This window comes from Halyomorpha halys, unplaced genomic scaffold (assembly GCF_000696795.3).
Source record: "Halyomorpha halys isolate HHAL.00 unplaced genomic scaffold, Hhal_1.1 Scaffold189.1, whole genome shotgun sequence".
In the NCBI taxonomy this organism is placed as follows: Eukaryota; Metazoa; Arthropoda; class Insecta; order Hemiptera; family Pentatomidae; genus Halyomorpha; species Halyomorpha halys.
Genome location: NW_027110118.1, coordinates 881,070 through 888,247, shown reverse-complemented (window position 1 = coordinate 888,247; position 7,178 = coordinate 881,070).

The following is a 7,178-nucleotide window of genomic DNA, read 5'->3' as shown; positions in this document are numbered from 1 at the left end:
TATAGATATGTACACTCAGTAAACTAGAAAAATTTTCTTTCTTTCATTCTCTTTAGAAGCTAAGCTATATTTTCCGGAACAATTTAACTTGAATTGATTTTCAAGATTTTTTTTTACTATATCTTGGAATCTTGATATACCAATCTCCGATTCAATTTTCTACTCAATGCCTCTAACGAATGTAATTACAACTTTCAGTTCAAACAATGTTCGAAATCCCGTTTCGATAAATCAATTTTCATTTCTTGTATCGAGTGTACACAATCCAAACGTTATTAATAAAAAAATACATTAAAATGTGATTGGGCAAAATACCATTCCTGGAATATATCGTGATCCTTCCTGATTGCATCGTTAAATATGTAGGCGTATTTGGACCTGAATTGCTTTTTTTTTTCTTTTTCTTTAGCACGTTAATATATCTTGTAACACGTTACCTATATAATATATCTTGTAGGGTTATACGGTAAAATAAAATTGTCTTCATTTGATTTAGTTTTATATATTTTATATCAAATACATCTTATTTTTGGGTATATTTATTACGTTCATGAATTAAACTGAAGTTAATTTGAAAAAAAAATGATCGATAAAGGTGAAAAATTAAAACAGAAAAAAATTATGCAATAAACATTACAAAAAATCTAATGGAGTGGGTGGATTACATATTTTCAATAAAAATTCGTATTTAAGGATTCGTCGAGGTGGAAATTTCGAATATCAACTTTTTTTCCTGTAATAATGAAAGGATTTTTAGGACGTTTATAATGGAAGGATTGATATTTGGTTTGGGTTAGATCGGTTACATATGGAACATTAAGGTTAAGGATTTGTGACTGAGTGGAACCACTAAGGATCCCGTACCAAAAGGGAACAGTGAAACAGAAAATGATTATCTGCATCAGCCGGATTCGAATTCGGGTCCTTGAAGTTAATAGCAGAGTGGCAAACATTAAAAAAAATTATTATAGAGATAATAATCAGAAATATTATAATACAAATATTTTTTTAATCTTTATTTATGGACATTTACAACTGTACATAATAATACACCTAGTAAATTTAATATAAGATCGTAATAGAGTGATACAGACATATAAAGAAACTACCAATTGGTAGCACTCTAATAATATTTCTACATGATCTGGTCTCAAGGCCATCTTCTTTTCAGGTGCCTCGAGGGATTATTAGGAATAGAATAAGAAGCAAGCTTAGAAACTAGTGGGTTTGGGTGGTTAGAGAGTTTATAAAGGAAGGATTGATATCTACCTCGGACTAGATCGGTTACATATGGAACATTAAGCTCTTTAAGGATGATTTGATCTGTAACAAAGAAGGGATCATTGAGGATTTTACGAAGGATTCTGGATTGTAAGGATTGGATACGAGAGGAATTAGAAATGGAATCTCAAAGCTAGATCAGTCTTTTTTAATGGATTGGAAGTTTAAACCGTTTGTCTAGTAAATGTTGTAAACGGAATCGACGAGCAGTGTCCTGTCTTTTCAGTCTTATATTTAAATTTTCTCTTGAAATAAACGTAGAAAAAATATATCAAAATAGATTTTTTTATAAGCATAAATCTAGACCAAAATATTTCTAAATTAGTACTTTTTAATTAATCTGAAATTGTTTTGATTAACTTAATTTTTTTTAAAGCTTATTCCACTTTCCTTAATATTTGCTGAGAATGCAGTCTAGTGATAAACGTTTGAGGAATGTCATTAAGAGAAACTAACACAAAGAAGAAAAATTAAAAGTTTCCTCTTTCCCATCAAGCCCTTTCGCACCTTTCACTACCACTGACGTCCCTCATTGAATAATACGAATATATTACAGTTAGTATAGCAACTTTATTCCTTATCGAGCAAATTAATACATTTCTATAATATAAGGAAAACGAAAAAAGATCTTGCATCGATTAGGGCAAAAGATTTTTATATTGTATTTGTAATGGTGTAGTTATAATAGTATAATATAAGTCATGATGAACCTCCGTTCTTACTCACTAGCCCTCTTAAATAAAAATATCGAAAAGATGACAGGTAATATGGGATGAAAGCTCTCCGAATATACTAAAAGAAATTAAAATAGAAGAAAAACCATGGTTAAAATCCTACCACAGCGGCCCCATGAAAGAAGTTGCTCTAACCCGCTTTAGAATAAGCTATACTGTCCTAACGCACTCACACCTTATCAGAAAACCACCAAGTCCGACGTGCCAATATTGTTAGTTCATATTTACGATTAAACATGTTTTTTTAAAAAATGATCTTAGAATTTACCAACAATAAACTGAGTATAAATGATCATTAAATTTATCTCAAGCTCTCAAAGATGAAGAAGCTATAGTTAAACTGGGGTATACATTTTTAAAAGTACATCACCTATTTTCTAAATTATATTCTCTTCTTTGTTTTTTTTTTTATTTTATTTAATTTTTTCTTACTTTTGAATCATATACATGATTGCGTGAGTGAATTTTTATGTATATTCATATTTATAACAATTTATAGGCGATGATGACTGAAAGGCTTTACGCCTTATAAGAAGACCAAGCTAACAAACAATGAAGATTTTTTCGGTGGAAGACGTCCTGGCCGAGCGGTCTAGAGTGTTTTTGGTTCAGAACGTTGTTGAGTTCGAACTCTACTTAAGTTAGCTAATGTGATTTTGTGGAGGCCCCGGGAAATAATTCTTGAAATTTCCAATTTATATTGCTGTATCGGAAGACGATTAAAAAATATATATGCTTCTTTAAATGTCTTAATGATAATAAAATAAAAAAAATCTGAAGAATAGAATAATGGTATTATTATTAAATGATTTAGTGACAAATACAAGTTTACTTTTGCTATGTATTTATGGGGATTTACTTGGGATGCCAGGATAATCGCTGAAGGCAATTATCCAAAAATAAGTTAATTAATTGATTATAAATTGAGTCCTAAAAAACTATTATTATAATTGGATTTCTTTCCAAAGGTTGTTTGTGTGTTTACTAGTTTACCAATTAAATACCTTTATATTTATAAAAGTGTTGTTACCATTAATTGTATAGGATAATAAAAAGTGGTATATTGGGCTATATAATAGTATATAAACTACATAAAGAAACTAAGTATTTATTTATAATTTGTTATTATGATTAAAATGATTCAGATAAAGGTTGTCATAAAATATAGATTATTACATGATTACTTATTAGTTAATTTATACTTATAGCTGCTGATGCCGTGGGATGTAGTGCCGTAGGTGTCTTCTGTTTCATCAGGGATGTCCAGGTCTCGTGGCCCTTCTCACGACTTCGTCTGGTCGAAGTGCATCCTCTAAGTCTGCCTCCTGACTGTGGTCCTCCCCCGTTTAAGCCTTCCTGTTGAGTGTGTCTGTCTTCCCTTCTAGATTTCCTCTGTATTTTTCTCCCACTTCCCCTTTGGGGCGTTACCTTATTTTTAAATCTCCTCTCTGATTGGGCGTCCCCCTCCTTAGGGCCGAGGATGTGTAAAAAATTTGACATGACCAGGAAGGGCCTGCAGCTGCTTATTTGAATCCGATCCCTCGTCAAACTGTCATTTTTGTTATAACACTTAAAGGTTAGCCAATCTAATTTTCTCAGGGGCCTCTGGTAATGTGACAAACTTAATACAGATGTTTTCATATCCGGGGATGCTAAAAGCTTCGTAGAAGGATACCCTGACCAGGTATAGGGGCATATGACGAAACACCTTAATAATACTCAGGATTGTCAAAAGACCGATACATACCACTTTAGCAGAGATGAAATAACTTGGGCATAATAACCTTCAAAGTTTACAAATCAACGTAAAACTGTGAAACGGATCGGCTGAAACGGGCATGTAGTATGTTTTAAAAAAGAGTTGAGACTATTTGGATAATTATTGTTATTAATAATTTAAATTTACATAATATTGGAAGATCAAGAAATAAAAATTCATAAAAATCATTTTTTTTAATTATGTTTTGTTTTAAATTTTATTGTGTCCTTATTCTGAAGACATTAATTTAACTATCATTAGGAGATAAATTCGAATCTATTAAAAAAAATTATGACGGGGAGAACCAACGGTTATTTCAGCCGCTTCTAGTTAAAGTCGGGCTAAGTTTAAGCATTAGCAGCATGAAAAAGAGCTAGTGCTTAAGAAGTTGTCTAAACTTCGCCTAAGTCCTTAAAGATCTTTTAAGCCCTAATAGAAACATTATTTAGTTCACAATATGGCCATATCCCGCAAAATTTTGTTTAATAGAGTTATAAAGAGAGGCTGTAAATAATGGCAAACGATTATCATTTTTTTCTTTATATCTGTTATTTTATTTCCAAGATTATTTTACTTAGACACATATAATTAGAGATTAATTGAGAAAAAAACATTATGATACTAAAGAAATATTAACACTTTATTGGCATTGACAGTTCCTTTTTTATTAATCCTTTATTCCATTTATTTATAAAGTACAGGTTTATTTTGAGGTTGAGCTTCATCTTCAGAAAAATGTACTAAACTATATAACAATTTTAATATGAATACAATTTAATTTGTTATAAATATTATTTAATTACAATTATTAACGCCACAATACCTAAATATCTTGTAAATAATATTTACTTATTCTTAGTGTTTAATTCAATAACGTTTATTTTTATTTATATTAATTTAATTGGATTCAGTTATTTGAAAAGATAAAAAAATGTAATTATATTTGTCTGTTATTATGAGTTATAGAGACAGTTGCTAGGGGTTGACAATTGTTGCTAAGGCGTCATCTAGCAACTGACCGACCATCTTAGTTTTTTATGCAGTTCCGGCTAATTAGTGGCCATGAGAGCGTCTAAGCAGCACTGTATACCCTTATAGTTTAATAGTTTGGACATTTTTACTGAGTTAACCGTCATTGCTGTTCGGAACCAGACCACTTCTGTATTTCCACTATAATATCAGTTCCGAATAATTAGAGACATGATCGTGTGTAACCAGCCCTGTCTGCGTTCATTTTGCTATTAATTATGGACATTTTGAGTTCTTTAACAGACATTAAAGTCCGAAAACAGACCTTATCTGCGTTTCGACTAGAATATAAATTTTTGTTAATTAGTCGGCTCGCACAATACATTAATACGCCTTTTGGGACATTTTGACTATCGATGAGCCACTACACCAACTTTGGACCATGGCAGCGGTGTATTAGGCTACAGAGCTGCGACCTAAATATCTCGGCAGCACTCTTCCTCTGACCTATCGGAGTGGAACAACCTTACGTCGACTAGTATTTATTTATATATTTATTTTGTAAATTTATCTCTTTTGTTTTCTTAATTTATTTATCTAATTTTATTTTTTATCATCTTTTGATTATTTTAATTTTATTTTTTAAAATCCATCTTGACAAGAGACTTACTTGGAATCAACACACAAAACTGAAACGACAAGAAACTGCTCCTAGATTCCGATTGTTACAACATTTACTTCAACACATTCACTACAAAAAATTAGTATACACTACGATAATCAGACCAATTTGGACATATGGAATTGAGCTCTGGGGCTCCACCAAACCATCAAATTCTTCCCACATCCAATCGTTACAATCCAAAATCCTTGATGCTCCTTATTACGTCACAAATAAACTCATCCATAAAGACCTTAACATCCCATTCTTTGCAGAAATGGCCCAAAACAGATATGCGTCTTTTCATTCCAAACTCCTTACCCATTATTATAATCCTCCGAGGCGTCTAAAAAGAAGATGGCCACGGTACCATCTAATTTAAATTAATGTTTGAAGTACCAACAATGGGGGTTCCTTCCCAAGATTTTCAAGTGTATATGAAACATACAACATATTTACCAATTGTATTATTTTGTACCATTGTAAATTACATTAAATAAATAATTAAAAAAAAGTTTTTAAAAAGTTTAAATTGACCAAATAAATGTTTTAATCAGAACCAGTTTGTCGTTTGTTCATTTTAAAGCTTTCCAACAAAGAGACATAGTCGATTTGAGGTGGCTTTAACAATAATATTAAATTAAAAACATTTTTTTTTTTTTATTGTGTAGTGTTTCATTGATGTTTGGGGAACTCAACATCGTGGCTTTAGTGAAAAGATATAATATATAAAATATATCCATAAGGTGGATAGGACAAGTAGAGATGATACCCGATCAATGAATACCCAAGAAAATGCTATATGGGAAACCAGGCGGAAAACCAAAAAAAACAGGACGTCCCCGGATCAGATGGCTGGACTATGTGGAGAAGGATCTAAGGGGTTAAATATTGAAAGATGGTGAAAGAGCAAGAGATCATTGAGATTGATTTGTGGTGGAGGAGGCTCAGGTTCTTGTACTATAGTGCCACAATAGTAATATCGATCTATAGTAATATATGCTATAACAATAGTAATATTTACTATATCAATCGTAATATGAATCGTAGAGCTCATCACACCATACTTACAAATATATAAATTAAATGATAACAAAACAAGAAATAAAAGACAGAAAAAAAATAATGAACCTATAATAAAATAATATCTTAAACACAACCATTCCTATTTATAATATTCAGTTCGGAACCCAGCTCTTCACCCGACTTGTGGAGGATTCCGGAAGATTCCGAGGCTTCTTTCTCAACCACGTTACTAGTATTAAAAGCCAGTGGAGGATAAGTAATGGTGCTAGCCGCAGACACTCAGGTCTTGAGCGGAGAATCTGGCCATTGCCAGAACTTCAGTGAAATCATTTACAATAAGTCACTAGGTCACTTCTGTTTCAACCATCATGGGATATTGCAAGGATGGATAATGCTAGATAGGAATTAGGATGATGAGTGAGTTTCTCATAGAATGGGCAGAATTTGGATTTAATTAGGTCTGATACAAATGGGATATTAAGCTGTAGGGTATTGTTGATTACATAGTATGGAGCATCGACTATTGTTCGAAGGGATTCAAACTGAAAGGATTAAACGCGTTAAAAATAAAATTATAGATAAATAAAATGAGTTTTTTTTCTTTTAGAAAAATAATCTAATTCATTTTAACAATTTTATCAATACTTCATTTTTTTAGGTCAAATTATTTTCTATTTTAATAATAATCTCAAAACTTTATTTATTGATAAATATTCCAATCTGTCATTGTTAGACCATAGGCAATAGT